Source organism: Alosa sapidissima, chromosome 1 (assembly GCF_018492685.1).
Source record: "Alosa sapidissima isolate fAloSap1 chromosome 1, fAloSap1.pri, whole genome shotgun sequence".
Classification (NCBI taxonomy): domain Eukaryota; kingdom Metazoa; phylum Chordata; class Actinopteri; order Clupeiformes; family Clupeidae; genus Alosa; species Alosa sapidissima.
In genome coordinates this window covers 52,861,210-52,875,200 of record NC_055957.1, presented here as the reverse complement: position 1 = coordinate 52,875,200, position 13,991 = coordinate 52,861,210, and the positions used below count along the sequence as shown (strand labels likewise).

Below are 13,991 nucleotides of genomic sequence, written 5' to 3'. Positions count from 1 at the left end.
ACTATGCTAAAAGGCTAGGCTAAAACAAGCTAAAAACCACACAATAAAAAGGAGCTAAACAGCGCTTACCTGGGCCTGCTGTTTTAAAAGGAACTCCAAAGGAAGAGGCAGCTGCTTGGACCTGTTAAAAGAGACAAAAAACACAAAACAGTACAAAAAACAAAACGAAAAAACAGTAATTTTTGAGACAGAAAAAACACACAAAACCAATATAACTCCCGGATGAGAGTGTCCAAACCACCACAAGGTAAGGACCGCCTTCCTCTCACCGCGAGTCGACCGCTGTCTTAGCCAAAAGGCCGAGAAGCGATACCCCACAACTGCACGGGGTGCGGCGGCCCCTCTAGCGACGCCCCCCGCGCTCACATGGTTACGGGGGGAGGCGGGGCCAGCAAAAGCGGACCGCCGCCGCCGCCGCCGCCGCAAAACAAAACACCACGACGCTTGACTTTGGACAGGCAGGTGCAGCTCCGCCGAAGCAGAGCTTCCAAAAATACCGTAAACTCGGGGCAGTTCCCCTCCACGGAAATCTTTAGTAAAAGGCGAAAGATTTGTACGAGATGAAGAGAAACCCGAGCGATGGCTGCCACAGGGCACGCCGGACGGAGAGCATGAACGGCGCCGGTCGTGGACGTGAGGGTGACTCCAAGGCGTTGCCCAGTGGCAACAAGACTGCAGTATCAACATCCCCTTTAAATTTAAATGTGTAAAAAAAAAAAAAAAAAAAAAAAAAAAAAAAAAAAAAAAAAAAAAAGAGTAAAAGGGCGGGAAAACCCAAAAGGGGCCGAAAAGGGAGGTGGCGCGGTTGGCCAAAACACCTGGCAAGGACTCCTGCTGCTGCGTCTGCTCTGCTAAGGAGGATTTCATCACAGTCAGTCAGTCAGTCAGTCAGTCAGTCAGTCAGTCAGTTCCACTGGGTTGGTTCTTTTCTTACACAGTCAAAGGAATGTGCACCGTTCCCGGAGTCGCTGCAATACCGGGTCGATGCGTGGAGCGGACGGAGCAAGCCCCTCTTCCGTCTCCCTGTTCCAAAAATCAGATTAATATATGGTCCTCGGGTAGAGGACGTATCAGATATTAAACTGATAAGAACAGATACTACACTTGATCTTAGCCAAAAGGCCGAGAAGCGATACCCCACAACTGCACGGGGTGCGGCGGCCCCTCTAGCGACGCCCCCCGCGCTCACATGGTTACGGGGGGAGGCGGGGCCAGCAAAAGCGGACCGCCGCCGCCGCCGCCGCCGCAAAACAAAACACCACGACGCTTGACTTTGGACAGGCAGGTGCAGCTCCGCCGAAGCAGAGCTTCCAAAAATACCGTAAACTCGGGGCAGTTCCCCTCCACGGAAATCTTTAGTAAAAGGCGAAAGATTTGTACGAGATGAAGAGAAACCCGAGCGATGGCTGCCACAGGGCACGCCGGACGGAGAGCATGAACGGCGCCGGTCGTGGACGTGAGGGTGACTCCAAGGCGTTGCCCAGTGGCAACAAGACTGCAGTATCAACATCCCCTTTAAATTTAAATGTGTAAAAAAAAAAAAAAAAAAAAAAAAAAAAAAAAAAAAAAAAAAAAAGAGTAAAAGGGCGGGAAAACCCAAAAGGGGCCGAAAAGGGAGGTGGCGCGGTTGGCCAAAACACCTGGCAAGGACTCCTGCTGCTGCGTCTGCTCTGCTAAGGAGGATTTCATCACAGTCAGTCAGTCAGTCAGTCAGTCAGTCAGTCAGTCAGTTCCACTGGGTTGGTTCTTTTCTTACACAGTCAAAGGAATGTGCACCGTTCCCGGAGTCGCTGCAATACCGGGTCGATGCGTGGAGCGGACGGAGCAAGCCCCTCTTCCGTCTCCCTGTTCCAAAAATCAGATTAATATATGGTCCTCGGGTAGAGGACGTATCAGATATTAAACTGATAAGAACAGATACTACACTTGATCTTAGCCAAAAGGCCGAGAAGCGATACCCCACAACTGCACGGGGTGCGGCGGCCCCTCTAGCGACGCCCCCCGCGCTCACATGGTTACGGGGGGAGGCGGGGCCAGCAAAAGCGGACCGCCGCCGCCGCCGCCGCCGCAAAACAAAACACCACGACGCTTGACTTTGGACAGGCAGGTGCAGCTCCGCCGAAGCAGAGCTTCCAAAAATACCGTAAACTCGGGGCAGTTCCCCTCCACGGAAATCTTTAGTAAAAGGCGAAAGATTTGTACGAGATGAAGAGAAACCCGAGCGATGGCTGCCACAGGGCACGCCGGACGGAGAGCATGAACGGCGCCGGTCGTGGACGTGAGGGTGACTCCAAGGCGTTGCCCAGTGGCAACAAGACTGCAGTATCAACATCCCCTTTAAATTTAAATGTGTAAAAAAAAAAAAAAAAAAAAAAAAAAAAAAAAAAAAAAAAAAAAAGAGTAAAAGGGCGGGAAAACCCAAAAGGGGCCGAAAAGGGAGGTGGCGCGGTTGGCCAAAACACCTGGCAAGGACTCCTGCTGCTGCGTCTGCTCTGCTAAGGAGGATTTCATCACAGTCAGTCAGTCAGTCAGTCAGTCAGTCAGTTCCACTGGGTTGGTTCTTTTCTTACACAGTCAAAGGAATGTGCACCGTTCCCGGAGTCGCTGCAATACCGGGTCGATGCGTGGAGCGGACGGAGCAAGCCCCTCTTCCGTCTCCCTGTTCCAAAAATCAGATTAATATATGGTCCTCGGGTAGAGGACGTATCAGATATTAAACTGATAAGAACAGATACTACACTTGATCTTAGCCAAAAGGCCGAGAAGCGATACCCCACAACTGCACGGGGTGCGGCGGCCCCTCTAGCGACGCCCCCCGCGCTCACATGGTTACGGGGGGAGGCGGGGCCAGCAAAAGCGGACCGCCGCCGCCGCCGCCGCCGCAAAACAAAACACCACGACGCTTGACTTTGGACAGGCAGGTGCAGCTCCGCCGAAGCAGAGCTTCCAAAAATACCGTAAACTCGGGGCAGTTCCCCTCCACGGAAATCTTTAGTAAAAGGCGAAAGATTTGTACGAGATGAAGAGAAACCCGAGCGATGGCTGCCACAGGGCACGCCGGACGGAGAGCATGAACGGCGCCGGTCGTGGACGTGAGGGTGACTCCAAGGCGTTGCCCAGTGGCAACAAGACTGCAGTATCAACATCCCCTTTAAATTTAAATGTGTAAAAAAAAAAAAAAAAAAAAAAAAAAAAAAAAAAAAAAAAAAAAGAGTAAAAGGGCGGGAAAACCCAAAAGGGGCCGAAAAGGGAGGTGGCGCGGTTGGCCAAAACACCTGGCAAGGACTCCTGCTGCTGCGTCTGCTCTGCTAAGGAGGATTTCATCACAGTCAGTCAGTCAGTCAGTCAGTCAGTCAGTTCCACTGGGTTGGTTCTTTTCTTACACAGTCAAAGGAATGTGCACCGTTCCCGGAGTCGCTGCAATACCGGGTCGATGCGTGGAGCGGACGGAGCAAGCCCCTCTTCCGTCTCCCTGTTCCAAAAATCAGATTAATATATGGTCCTCGGGTAGAGGACGTATCAGATATTAAACTGATAAGAACAGATACTACACTTGATCTTAGCCAAAAGGCCGAGAAGCGATACCCCACAACTGCACGGGGTGCGGCGGCCCCTCTAGCGACGCCCCCCGCGCTCACATGGTTACGGGGGGAGGCGGGGCCAGCAAAAGCGGACCGCCGCCGCCGCCGCCGCCGCAAAACAAAACACCACGACGCTTGACTTTGGACAGGCAGGTGCAGCTCCGCCGAAGCAGAGCTTCCAAAAATACCGTAAACTCGGGGCAGTTCCCCTCCACGGAAATCTTTAGTAAAAGGCGAAAGATTTGTACGAGATGAAGAGAAACCCGAGCGATGGCTGCCACAGGGCACGCCGGACGGAGAGCATGAACGGCGCCGGTCGTGGACGTGAGGGTGACTCCAAGGCGTTGCCCAGTGGCAACAAGACTGCAGTATCAACATCCCCTTTAAATTTAAATGTGTAAAAAAAAAAAAAAAAAAAAAAAAAAAAAAAAAAAAAAAAAAAAAGAGTAAAAGGGCGGGAAAACCCAAAAGGGGCCGAAAAGGGAGGTGGCGCGGTTGGCCAAAACACCTGGCAAGGACTCCTGCTGCTGCGTCTGCTCTGCTAAGGAGGATTTCATCACAGTCAGTCAGTCAGTCAGTCAGTCAGTCAGTCAGTCAGTTCCACTGGGTTGGTTCTTTTCTTACACAGTCAAAGGAATGTGCACCGTTCCCGGAGTCGCTGCAATACCGGGTCGATGCGTGGAGCGGACGGAGCAAGCCCCTCTTCCGTCTCCCTGTTCCAAAAATCAGATTAATATATGGTCCTCGGGTAGAGGACGTATCAGATATTAAACTGATAAGAACAGATACTACACTTGATCTTAGCCAAAAGGCCGAGAAGCGATACCCCACAACTGCACGGGGTGCGGCGGCCCCTCTAGCGACGCCCCCCGCGCTCACATGGTTACGGGGGGAGGCGGGGCCAGCAAAAGCGGACCGCCGCCGCCGCCGCCGCCGCAAAACAAAACACCACGACGCTTGACTTTGGACAGGCAGGTGCAGCTCCGCCGAAGCAGAGCTTCCAAAAATACCGTAAACTCGGGGCAGTTCCCCTCCACGGAAATCTTTAGTAAAAGGCGAAAGATTTGTACGAGATGAAGAGAAACCCGAGCGATGGCTGCCACAGGGCACGCCGGACGGAGAGCATGAACGGCGCCGGTCGTGGACGTGAGGGTGACTCCAAGGCGTTGCCCAGTGGCAACAAGACTGCAGTATCAACATCCCCTTTAAATTTAAATGTGTAAAAAAAAAAAAAAAAAAAAAAAAAAAAAAAAAAAAAAAAAAAAAGAGTAAAAGGGCGGGAAAACCCAAAAGGGGCCGAAAAGGGAGGTGGCGCGGTTGGCCAAAACACCTGGCAAGGACTCCTGCTGCTGCGTCTGCTCTGCTAAGGAGGATTTCATCACAGTCAGTCAGTCAGTCAGTCAGTCAGTCAGTCAGTCAGTTCCACTGGGTTGGTTCTTTTCTTACACAGTCAAAGGAATGTGCACCGTTCCCGGAGTCGCTGCAATACCGGGTCGATGCGTGGAGCGGACGGAGCAAGCCCCTCTTCCGTCTCCCTGTTCCAAAAATCAGATTAATATATGGTCCTCGGGTAGAGGACGTATCAGATATTAAACTGATAAGAACAGATACTACACTTGATCTTAGCCAAAAGGCCGAGAAGCGATACCCCACAACTGCACGGGGTGCGGCGGCCCCTCTAGCGACGCCCCCCGCGCTCACATGGTTACGGGGGGAGGCGGGGCCAGCAAAAGCGGACCGCCGCCGCCGCCGCCGCCGCAAAACAAAACACCACGACGCTTGACTTTGGACAGGCAGGTGCAGCTCCGCCGAAGCAGAGCTTCCAAAAATACCGTAAACTCGGGGCAGTTCCCCTCCACGGAAATCTTTAGTAAAAGGCGAAAGATTTGTACGAGATGAAGAGAAACCCGAGCGATGGCTGCCACAGGGCACGCCGGACGGAGAGCATGAACGGCGCCGGTCGTGGACGTGAGGGTGACTCCAAGGCGTTGCCCAGTGGCAACAAGACTGCAGTATCAACATCCCCTTTAAATTTAAATGTGTAAAAAAAAAAAAAAAAAAAAAAAAAAAAAAAAAAAAAAAAAAAAAGAGTAAAAGGGCGGGAAAACCCAAAAGGGGCCGAAAAGGGAGGTGGCGCGGTTGGCCAAAACACCTGGCAAGGACTCCTGCTGCTGCGTCTGCTCTGCTAAGGAGGATTTCATCACAGTCAGTCAGTCAGTCAGTCAGTCAGTCAGTCAGTCAGTTCCACTGGGTTGGTTCTTTTCTTACACAGTCAAAGGAATGTGCACCGTTCCCGGAGTCGCTGCAATACCGGGTCGATGCGTGGAGCGGACGGAGCAAGCCCCTCTTCCGTCTCCCTGTTCCAAAAATCAGATTAATATATGGTCCTCGGGTAGAGGACGTATCAGATATTAAACTGATAAGAACAGATACTACACTTGATCTTAGCCAAAAGGCCGAGAAGCGATACCCCACAACTGCACGGGGTGCGGCGGCCCCTCTAGCGACGCCCCCCGCGCTCACATGGTTACGGGGGGAGGCGGGGCCAGCAAAAGCGGACCGCCGCCGCCGCCGCCGCCGCAAAACAAAACACCACGACGCTTGACTTTGGACAGGCAGGTGCAGCTCCGCCGAAGCAGAGCTTCCAAAAATACCGTAAACTCGGGGCAGTTCCCCTCCACGGAAATCTTTAGTAAAAGGCGAAAGATTTGTACGAGATGAAGAGAAACCCGAGCGATGGCTGCCACAGGGCACGCCGGACGGAGAGCATGAACGGCGCCGGTCGTGGACGTGAGGGTGACTCCAAGGCGTTGCCCAGTGGCAACAAGACTGCAGTATCAACATCCCCTTTAAATTTAAATGTGTAAAAAAAAAAAAAAAAAAAAAAAAAAAAAAAAAAAAAAAAAAAAAGAGTAAAAGGGCGGGAAAACCCAAAAGGGGCCGAAAAGGGAGGTGGCGCGGTTGGCCAAAACACCTGGCAAGGACTCCTGCTGCTGCGTCTGCTCTGCTAAGGAGGATTTCATCACAGTCAGTCAGTCAGTCAGTCAGTCAGTCAGTCAGTCAGTTCCACTGGGTTGGTTCTTTTCTTACACAGTCAAAGGAATGTGCACCGTTCCCGGAGTCGCTGCAATACCGGGTCGATGCGTGGAGCGGACGGAGCAAGCCCCTCTTCCGTCTCCCTGTTCCAAAAATCAGATTAATATATGGTCCTCGGGTAGAGGACGTATCAGATATTAAACTGATAAGAACAGATTTTTTTTTTTTTTTTTTTTTTTTTTTATTATTCACATAAGCCATAACAGACCACATAGGAAGACACTTGGCGTGCCATGCCACCACCACAGAGGGTGCTGGTCCTATGCGGCACAGAGGTCCCACCAGCCTTGAAAAACAAACACACAGAAGATACATATAACACACAAAAGATACTGAAAGAAGTGAAGACTAGACTAGAGGCTGTGGTAAAATGGGCACGCAGGCCCCAAGGAACCAGGTACATACATGAGCTCGGGCACACAGGCCCCGCCAAAAACAACAAACAACATGTCAAGACACACACAAACCCCCCCCCCAATTCCCACACAGATAAACAAAACTCCCTACAAACATGGGCATTATACACTCAACCCCATCAACCAAACGCTCCCCCAACCTCAACTCCATCTTTAATCCTCCCCCCAAAACCACCCAACATGCACTTCCCCACTAGTCCATGCCCATAGTCCGCTTCAAACTGTCCACGTCCCATCCAGCAATCTGCGCAGGAGGGGGGCGACTCCCCCGTCCTGCGGTCCGCCTCTCCGTCACCGACTCCACCGAATCCATCGACTCCTCCAACTCCAGCTCCTCCGACTCGCCCGTAGTCCCCATCTCAGCCACCAGGGGCAGGGAGCGTCCGAAGGCCGCCACCCCCTCCCCCGGCCGCTGACGCCGCACCGGAGCACTCGCCGGACCTCCACCCTCCAGGGGGCGCTTCCCAGACACCATCGCCAACTCCGCCATCTCCTCTTCCTGGGAGGCTGTTGCCTCCGCCCAGCTCGACGCCCCGACCCTCTCCGTGGCCACGCCCGGCCTGCCCTTCGACCCCGCCGACCCTCCGACCTCTGGGCGGCCATCTTGGCTGCCATGCGGCCTAGCGGTAGCCGTAGCCACCAGGCAGCCACCATGCGGTCCCGCTCCAGCTCCTCCAGCCGATACTGCAGCTCCCGTCACTCCACTCGCACCAGCCACCGCTCCCGCTCCTCCAGCAGATACTGCAGCTCCCTTCACTCCGCTCGCACCAGCCGTCACCGGTCCCGTCGGCCTCCTCTCCAGCGCACCAGTCATCAGAGGAGCCCCTGCGGGGGAAGCAGAAACCCCCCCACCACCAGATAGCCCCAAAACCGCTCCCGCATAGCTCTGTCTCTTAGGGCACCTCAGAAAGAGGTGATCCTTGGCCCCACACAATGAACACTCCCTTCTCTCCCCACAGTCCTTCACCACATGCCCCACCACCCCACAACGCACACACCGCTGCGCAACACATTCACTCCTCAAGTGCCCCTCTTCCCCACATCCCCAACAAACAGTCGGCAAGTCTGGTAAAAACACCCTCCCACGATCCGTCCCCAGAGCAAACAAATGCGGGGGCCGCAGCTGGCGACCCTCCGCAGAGATACGAAAACGCACACTGTACCTCCACTTTCCAGTCCAAAATCCATTGGCATCCACGATCTTCTCCCCTTGTGACACCACGCTGCAATACCGGAACAGGAACCCCTGCACGTCCTGCACCAACACGTGCGGGTTAAACACCTGCACCACCACCGTGTTGACCGAGTTCCACTCCATGCGCCTGATCCCTCTGACCCGTTCGTCACCATTCCCCTTCCCGTAGGCAACGCGCAGGTCCTCCTCCGTCCTGAAGGTGACATCATACCACCCCACCGCCGGGTAGTCCTGCAGACACAGCACCTCAGCTCCCGATAATCCCAGCACACCCTTGAGAATAACCTCTCCAAATCCCGCCCGGTCCAACTCTGCCCTCCTCGCCTCCGGGATCAGGTACCGGATAGCCTGCCTCGGTATCCCCTTCACCTCGGCCCACTTGTCCGCCATCGCCGCCTCGGGTAATCCTCGTGTGTAAGAACAGATACTACACTTGATCTTAGCCAAAAGGCCGAGAAGCGATACCCCACAACTGCACGGGGTGCGGCGGCCCCTCTAGCGACGCCCCCCGCGCTCACATGGTTACGGGGGGAGGCGGGGCCAGCAAAAGCGGACCGCCGCCGCCGCCGCCGCCGCAAAACAAAACACCACGACGCTTGACTTTGGACAGGCAGGTGCAGCTCCGCCGAAGCAGAGCTTCCAAAAATACCGTAAACTCGGGGCAGTTCCCCTCCACGGAAATCTTTAGTAAAAGGCGAAAGATTTGTACGAGATGAAGAGAAACCCGAGCGATGGCTGCCACAGGGCACGCCGGACGGAGAGCATGAACGGCGCCGGTCGTGGACGTGAGGGTGACTCCAAGGCGTTGCCCAGTGGCAACAAGACTGCAGTATCAACATCCCCTTTAAATTTAAATGTGTAAAAAAAAAAAAAAAAAAAAAAAAAAAAAAAAAAAAAAAAAAAAGAGTAAAAGGGCGGGAAAACCCAAAAGGGGCCGAAAAGGGAGGTGGCGCGGTTGGCCAAAACACCTGGCAAGGACTCCTGCTGCTGCGTCTGCTCTGCTAAGGAGGATTTCATCACAGTCAGTCAGTCAGTCAGTCAGTCAGTCAGTCAGTCAGTTCCACTGGGTTGGTTCTTTTCTTACACAGTCAAAGGAATGTGCACCGTTCCCGGAGTCGCTGCAATACCGGGTCGATGCGTGGAGCGGACGGAGCAAGCCCCTCTTCCGTCTCCCTGTTCCAAAAATCAGATTAATATATGGTCCTCGGGTAGAGGACGTATCAGATATTAAACTGATAAGAACAGATACTACACTTGATCTTAGCCAAAAGGCCGAGAAGCGATACCCCACAACTGCACGGGGTGCGGCGGCCCCTCTAGCGACGCCCCCCGCGCTCACATGGTTACGGGGGGAGGCGGGGCCAGCAAAAGCGGACCGCCGCCGCCGCCGCCGCCGCAAAACAAAACACCACGACGCTTGACTTTGGACAGGCAGGTGCAGCTCCGCCGAAGCAGAGCTTCCAAAAATACCGTAAACTCGGGGCAGTTCCCCTCCACGGAAATCTTTAGTAAAAGGCGAAAGATTTGTACGAGATGAAGAGAAACCCGAGCGATGGCTGCCACAGGGCACGCCGGACGGAGAGCATGAACGGCGCCGGTCGTGGACGTGAGGGTGACTCCAAGGCGTTGCCCAGTGGCAACAAGACTGCAGTATCAACATCCCCTTTAAATTTAAATGTGTAAAAAAAAAAAAAAAAAAAAAAAAAAAAAAAAAAAAAAAAAAAAAGAGTAAAAGGGCGGGAAAACCCAAAAGGGGCCGAAAAGGGAGGTGGCGCGGTTGGCCAAAACACCTGGCAAGGACTCCTGCTGCTGCGTCTGCTCTGCTAAGGAGGATTTCATCACAGTCAGTCAGTCAGTCAGTCAGTCAGTCAGTTCCACTGGGTTGGTTCTTTTCTTACACAGTCAAAGGAATGTGCACCGTTCCCGGAGTCGCTGCAATACCGGGTCGATGCGTGGAGCGGACGGAGCAAGCCCCTCTTCCGTCTCCCTGTTCCAAAAATCAGATTAATATATGGTCCTCGGGTAGAGGACGTATCAGATATTAAACTGATAAGAACAGATACTACACTTGATCTTAGCCAAAAGGCCGAGAAGCGATACCCCACAACTGCACGGGGTGCGGCGGCCCCTCTAGCGACGCCCCCCGCGCTCACATGGTTACGGGGGGAGGCGGGGCCAGCAAAAGCGGACCGCCGCCGCCGCCGCCGCCGCAAAACAAAACACCACGACGCTTGACTTTGGACAGGCAGGTGCAGCTCCGCCGAAGCAGAGCTTCCAAAAATACCGTAAACTCGGGGCAGTTCCCCTCCACGGAAATCTTTAGTAAAAGGCGAAAGATTTGTACGAGATGAAGAGAAACCCGAGCGATGGCTGCCACAGGGCACGCCGGACGGAGAGCATGAACGGCGCCGGTCGTGGACGTGAGGGTGACTCCAAGGCGTTGCCCAGTGGCAACAAGACTGCAGTATCAACATCCCCTTTAAATTTAAATGTGTAAAAAAAAAAAAAAAAAAAAAAAAAAAAAAAAAAAAAAAAAAAAAGAGTAAAAGGGCGGGAAAACCCAAAAGGGGCCGAAAAGGGAGGTGGCGCGGTTGGCCAAAACACCTGGCAAGGACTCCTGCTGCTGCGTCTGCTCTGCTAAGGAGGATTTCATCACAGTCAGTCAGTCAGTCAGTCAGTCAGTCAGTCAGTCAGTTCCACTGGGTTGGTTCTTTTCTTACACAGTCAAAGGAATGTGCACCGTTCCCGGAGTCGCTGCAATACCGGGTCGATGCGTGGAGCGGACGGAGCAAGCCCCTCTTCCGTCTCCCTGTTCCAAAAATCAGATTAATATATGGTCCTCGGGTAGAGGACGTATCAGATATTAAACTGATAAGAACAGATACTACACTTGATCTTAGCCAAAAGGCCGAGAAGCGATACCCCACAACTGCACGGGGTGCGGCGGCCCCTCTAGCGACGCCCCCCGCGCTCACATGGTTACGGGGGGAGGCGGGGCCAGCAAAAGCGGACCGCCGCCGCCGCCGCCGCCGCAAAACAAAACACCACGACGCTTGACTTTGGACAGGCAGGTGCAGCTCCGCCGAAGCAGAGCTTCCAAAAATACCGTAAACTCGGGGCAGTTCCCCTCCACGGAAATCTTTAGTAAAAGGCGAAAGATTTGTACGAGATGAAGAGAAACCCGAGCGATGGCTGCCACAGGGCACGCCGGACGGAGAGCATGAACGGCGCCGGTCGTGGACGTGAGGGTGACTCCAAGGCGTTGCCCAGTGGCAACAAGACTGCAGTATCAACATCCCCTTTAAATTTAAATGTGTAAAAAAAAAAAAAAAAAAAAAAAAAAAAAAAAAAAAAAAAAAAAAGAGTAAAAGGGCGGGAAAACCCAAAAGGGGCCGAAAAGGGAGGTGGCGCGGTTGGCCAAAACACCTGGCAAGGACTCCTGCTGCTGCGTCTGCTCTGCTAAGGAGGATTTCATCACAGTCAGTCAGTCAGTCAGTCAGTCAGTCAGTCAGTCAGTTCCACTGGGTTGGTTCTTTTCTTACACAGTCAAAGGAATGTGCACCGTTCCCGGAGTCGCTGCAATACCGGGTCGATGCGTGGAGCGGACGGAGCAAGCCCCTCTTCCGTCTCCCTGTTCCAAAAATCAGATTAATATATGGTCCTCGGGTAGAGGACGTATCAGATATTAAACTGATAAGAACAGATACTACACTTGATCTTAGCCAAAAGGCCGAGAAGCGATACCCCACAACTGCACGGGGTGCGGCGGCCCCTCTAGCGACGCCCCCCGCGCTCACATGGTTACGGGGGGAGGCGGGGCCAGCAAAAGCGGACCGCCGCCGCCGCCGCCGCCGCAAAACAAAACACCACGACGCTTGACTTTGGACAGGCAGGTGCAGCTCCGCCGAAGCAGAGCTTCCAAAAATACCGTAAACTCGGGGCAGTTCCCCTCCACGGAAATCTTTAGTAAAAGGCGAAAGATTTGTACGAGATGAAGAGAAACCCGAGCGATGGCTGCCACAGGGCACGCCGGACGGAGAGCATGAACGGCGCCGGTCGTGGACGTGAGGGTGACTCCAAGGCGTTGCCCAGTGGCAACAAGACTGCAGTATCAACATCCCCTTTAAATTTAAATGTGTAAAAAAAAAAAAAAAAAAAAAAAAAAAAAAAAAAAAAAAAAAAAAGAGTAAAAGGGCGGGAAAACCCAAAAGGGGCCGAAAAGGGAGGTGGCGCGGTTGGCCAAAACACCTGGCAAGGACTCCTGCTGCTGCGTCTGCTCTGCTAAGGAGGATTTCATCACAGTCAGTCAGTCAGTCAGTCAGTCAGTCAGTCAGTCAGTTCCACTGGGTTGGTTCTTTTCTTACACAGTCAAAGGAATGTGCACCGTTCCCGGAGTCGCTGCAATACCGGGTCGATGCGTGGAGCGGACGGAGCAAGCCCCTCTTCCGTCTCCCTGTTCCAAAAATCAGATTAATATATGGTCCTCGGGTAGAGGACGTATCAGATATTAAACTGATAAGAACAGATACTACACTTGATCTTAGCCAAAAGGCCGAGAAGCGATACCCCACAACTGCACGGGGTGCGGCGGCCCCTCTAGCGACGCCCCCCGCGCTCACATGGTTACGGGGGGAGGCGGGGCCAGCAAAAGCGGACCGCCGCCGCCGCCGCCGCCGCAAAACAAAACACCACGACGCTTGACTTTGGACAGGCAGGTGCAGCTCCGCCGAAGCAGAGCTTCCAAAAATACCGTAAACTCGGGGCAGTTCCCCTCCACGGAAATCTTTAGTAAAAGGCGAAAGATTTGTACGAGATGAAGAGAAACCCGAGCGATGGCTGCCACAGGGCACGCCGGACGGAGAGCATGAACGGCGCCGGTCGTGGACGTGAGGGTGACTCCAAGGCGTTGCCCAGTGGCAACAAGACTGCAGTATCAACATCCCCTTTAAATTTAAATGTGTAAAAAAAAAAAAAAAAAAAAAAAAAAAAAAAAAAAAAAAAAAAAAGAGTAAAAGGGCGGGAAAACCCAAAAGGGGCCGAAAAGGGAGGTGGCGCGGTTGGCCAAAACACCTGGCAAGGACTCCTGCTGCTGCGTCTGCTCTGCTAAGGAGGATTTCATCACAGTCAGTCAGTCAGTCAGTCAGTCAGTCAGTCAGTCAGTTCCACTGGGTTGGTTCTTTTCTTACACAGTCAAAGGAATGTGCACCGTTCCCGGAGTCGCTGCAATACCGGGTCGATGCGTGGAGCGGACGGAGCAAGCCCCTCTTCCGTCTCCCTGTTCCAAAAATCAGATTAATATATGGTCCTCGGGTAGAGGACGTATCAGATATTAAACTGATAAGAACAGATACTACACTTGATCTTAGCCAAAAGGCCGAGAAGCGATACCCCACAACTGCACGGGGTGCGGCGGCCCCTCTAGCGACGCCCCCCGCGCTCACATGGTTACGGGGGGAGGCGGGGCCAGCAAAAGCGGACCGCCGCCGCCGCCGCCGCCGCAAAACAAAACACCACGACGCTTGACTTTGGACAGGCAGGTGCAGCTCCGCCGAAGCAGAGCTTCCAAAAATACCGTAAACTCGGGGCAGTTCCCCTCCACGGAAATCTTTAGTAAAAGGCGAAAGATTTGTACGAGATGAAGAGAAACCCGAGCGATGGCTGCCACAGGGCACGCCGGACGGAGAGCATGAACGGCGCCGGTCG

The 13,991-nt window shown here is 53.5% G+C and overlaps 29 non-coding genes and 1 pseudogene across 29 annotated transcripts; all 30 read right to left on the bottom strand.

Annotated features, from left to right (window-relative positions):
* Positions 1–466: 466 nt before the first annotated feature.
* LOC121679925 lies at positions 467–580 on the bottom strand. Its single transcript, XR_006021491.1, has one exon. It is a non-coding gene; the product is annotated as a U5 spliceosomal RNA (small nuclear RNA).
* A 363-nt stretch (positions 581–943) lies between these two features.
* LOC121679959 lies at positions 944–1,134 on the bottom strand. Its single transcript, XR_006021502.1, has one exon. It is a non-coding gene; the product is annotated as a U2 spliceosomal RNA (small nuclear RNA).
* Positions 1,135–1,289: 155 nt separating this feature from the next.
* On the bottom strand, positions 1,290–1,403 carry LOC121679921. The gene has a single exon (XR_006021489.1). It is a non-coding gene; the product is annotated as a U5 spliceosomal RNA (small nuclear RNA).
* A 362-nt stretch (positions 1,404–1,765) lies between these two features.
* Positions 1,766–1,956, bottom strand: LOC121679909. The gene has a single exon (XR_006021486.1). It is a non-coding gene; the product is annotated as a U2 spliceosomal RNA (small nuclear RNA).
* A 155-nt stretch (positions 1,957–2,111) lies between these two features.
* LOC121679916 lies at positions 2,112–2,225 on the bottom strand. Its single transcript, XR_006021488.1, has one exon. It is a non-coding gene; the product is annotated as a U5 spliceosomal RNA (small nuclear RNA).
* Positions 2,226–2,579: 354 nt separating this feature from the next.
* On the bottom strand, positions 2,580–2,770 carry LOC121679852. Its single transcript, XR_006021446.1, has one exon. It is a non-coding gene; the product is annotated as a U2 spliceosomal RNA (small nuclear RNA).
* Positions 2,771–2,925: 155 nt separating this feature from the next.
* Positions 2,926–3,039, bottom strand: LOC121679913. Its single transcript, XR_006021487.1, has one exon. It is a non-coding gene; the product is annotated as a U5 spliceosomal RNA (small nuclear RNA).
* A 353-nt stretch (positions 3,040–3,392) lies between these two features.
* On the bottom strand, positions 3,393–3,583 carry LOC121679791. The gene has a single exon (XR_006021431.1). It is a non-coding gene; the product is annotated as a U2 spliceosomal RNA (small nuclear RNA).
* Positions 3,584–3,738: 155 nt separating this feature from the next.
* LOC121679905 lies at positions 3,739–3,852 on the bottom strand. The gene has a single exon (XR_006021485.1). It is a non-coding gene; the product is annotated as a U5 spliceosomal RNA (small nuclear RNA).
* Positions 3,853–4,214: 362 nt separating this feature from the next.
* Positions 4,215–4,405, bottom strand: LOC121679757. The gene has a single exon (XR_006021414.1). It is a non-coding gene; the product is annotated as a U2 spliceosomal RNA (small nuclear RNA).
* Positions 4,406–4,560: 155 nt separating this feature from the next.
* Positions 4,561–4,674, bottom strand: LOC121679903. Its single transcript, XR_006021466.1, has one exon. It is a non-coding gene; the product is annotated as a U5 spliceosomal RNA (small nuclear RNA).
* A 362-nt stretch (positions 4,675–5,036) lies between these two features.
* On the bottom strand, positions 5,037–5,227 carry LOC121679711. Its single transcript, XR_006021397.1, has one exon. It is a non-coding gene; the product is annotated as a U2 spliceosomal RNA (small nuclear RNA).
* A 155-nt stretch (positions 5,228–5,382) lies between these two features.
* Positions 5,383–5,496, bottom strand: LOC121679897. Its single transcript, XR_006021459.1, has one exon. It is a non-coding gene; the product is annotated as a U5 spliceosomal RNA (small nuclear RNA).
* Positions 5,497–5,858: 362 nt separating this feature from the next.
* Positions 5,859–6,049, bottom strand: LOC121679651. Its single transcript, XR_006021374.1, has one exon. It is a non-coding gene; the product is annotated as a U2 spliceosomal RNA (small nuclear RNA).
* A 155-nt stretch (positions 6,050–6,204) lies between these two features.
* Positions 6,205–6,318, bottom strand: LOC121679893. Its single transcript, XR_006021458.1, has one exon. It is a non-coding gene; the product is annotated as a U5 spliceosomal RNA (small nuclear RNA).
* Positions 6,319–6,680: 362 nt separating this feature from the next.
* LOC121684020 lies at positions 6,681–6,878 on the bottom strand. Its single transcript, XR_006022996.1, has one exon. It is a non-coding gene; the product is annotated as a U2 spliceosomal RNA (small nuclear RNA).
* Positions 6,879–8,684: 1,806 nt separating this feature from the next.
* On the bottom strand, positions 8,685–8,751 carry LOC121684682 (annotated as a pseudogene).
* Positions 8,752–8,906: 155 nt separating this feature from the next.
* Positions 8,907–9,020, bottom strand: LOC121679887. The gene has a single exon (XR_006021457.1). It is a non-coding gene; the product is annotated as a U5 spliceosomal RNA (small nuclear RNA).
* A 361-nt stretch (positions 9,021–9,381) lies between these two features.
* Positions 9,382–9,572, bottom strand: LOC121684740. Its single transcript, XR_006023190.1, has one exon. It is a non-coding gene; the product is annotated as a U2 spliceosomal RNA (small nuclear RNA).
* A 155-nt stretch (positions 9,573–9,727) lies between these two features.
* LOC121679879 lies at positions 9,728–9,841 on the bottom strand. The gene has a single exon (XR_006021456.1). It is a non-coding gene; the product is annotated as a U5 spliceosomal RNA (small nuclear RNA).
* Positions 9,842–10,195: 354 nt separating this feature from the next.
* On the bottom strand, positions 10,196–10,386 carry LOC121684668. Its single transcript, XR_006023166.1, has one exon. It is a non-coding gene; the product is annotated as a U2 spliceosomal RNA (small nuclear RNA).
* A 155-nt stretch (positions 10,387–10,541) lies between these two features.
* On the bottom strand, positions 10,542–10,655 carry LOC121679874. The gene has a single exon (XR_006021455.1). It is a non-coding gene; the product is annotated as a U5 spliceosomal RNA (small nuclear RNA).
* Positions 10,656–11,017: 362 nt separating this feature from the next.
* On the bottom strand, positions 11,018–11,208 carry LOC121684608. Its single transcript, XR_006023156.1, has one exon. It is a non-coding gene; the product is annotated as a U2 spliceosomal RNA (small nuclear RNA).
* A 155-nt stretch (positions 11,209–11,363) lies between these two features.
* LOC121679868 lies at positions 11,364–11,477 on the bottom strand. Its single transcript, XR_006021454.1, has one exon. It is a non-coding gene; the product is annotated as a U5 spliceosomal RNA (small nuclear RNA).
* Positions 11,478–11,839: 362 nt separating this feature from the next.
* Positions 11,840–12,030, bottom strand: LOC121684538. Its single transcript, XR_006023155.1, has one exon. It is a non-coding gene; the product is annotated as a U2 spliceosomal RNA (small nuclear RNA).
* Positions 12,031–12,185: 155 nt separating this feature from the next.
* LOC121679863 lies at positions 12,186–12,299 on the bottom strand. The gene has a single exon (XR_006021452.1). It is a non-coding gene; the product is annotated as a U5 spliceosomal RNA (small nuclear RNA).
* Positions 12,300–12,661: 362 nt separating this feature from the next.
* LOC121684467 lies at positions 12,662–12,852 on the bottom strand. The gene has a single exon (XR_006023142.1). It is a non-coding gene; the product is annotated as a U2 spliceosomal RNA (small nuclear RNA).
* Positions 12,853–13,007: 155 nt separating this feature from the next.
* Positions 13,008–13,121, bottom strand: LOC121679858. Its single transcript, XR_006021451.1, has one exon. It is a non-coding gene; the product is annotated as a U5 spliceosomal RNA (small nuclear RNA).
* A 362-nt stretch (positions 13,122–13,483) lies between these two features.
* On the bottom strand, positions 13,484–13,674 carry LOC121684416. The gene has a single exon (XR_006023126.1). It is a non-coding gene; the product is annotated as a U2 spliceosomal RNA (small nuclear RNA).
* A 155-nt stretch (positions 13,675–13,829) lies between these two features.
* Positions 13,830–13,943, bottom strand: LOC121679847. The gene has a single exon (XR_006021445.1). It is a non-coding gene; the product is annotated as a U5 spliceosomal RNA (small nuclear RNA).
* Between the last annotated feature and the right edge of the window lie 48 nt (positions 13,944–13,991).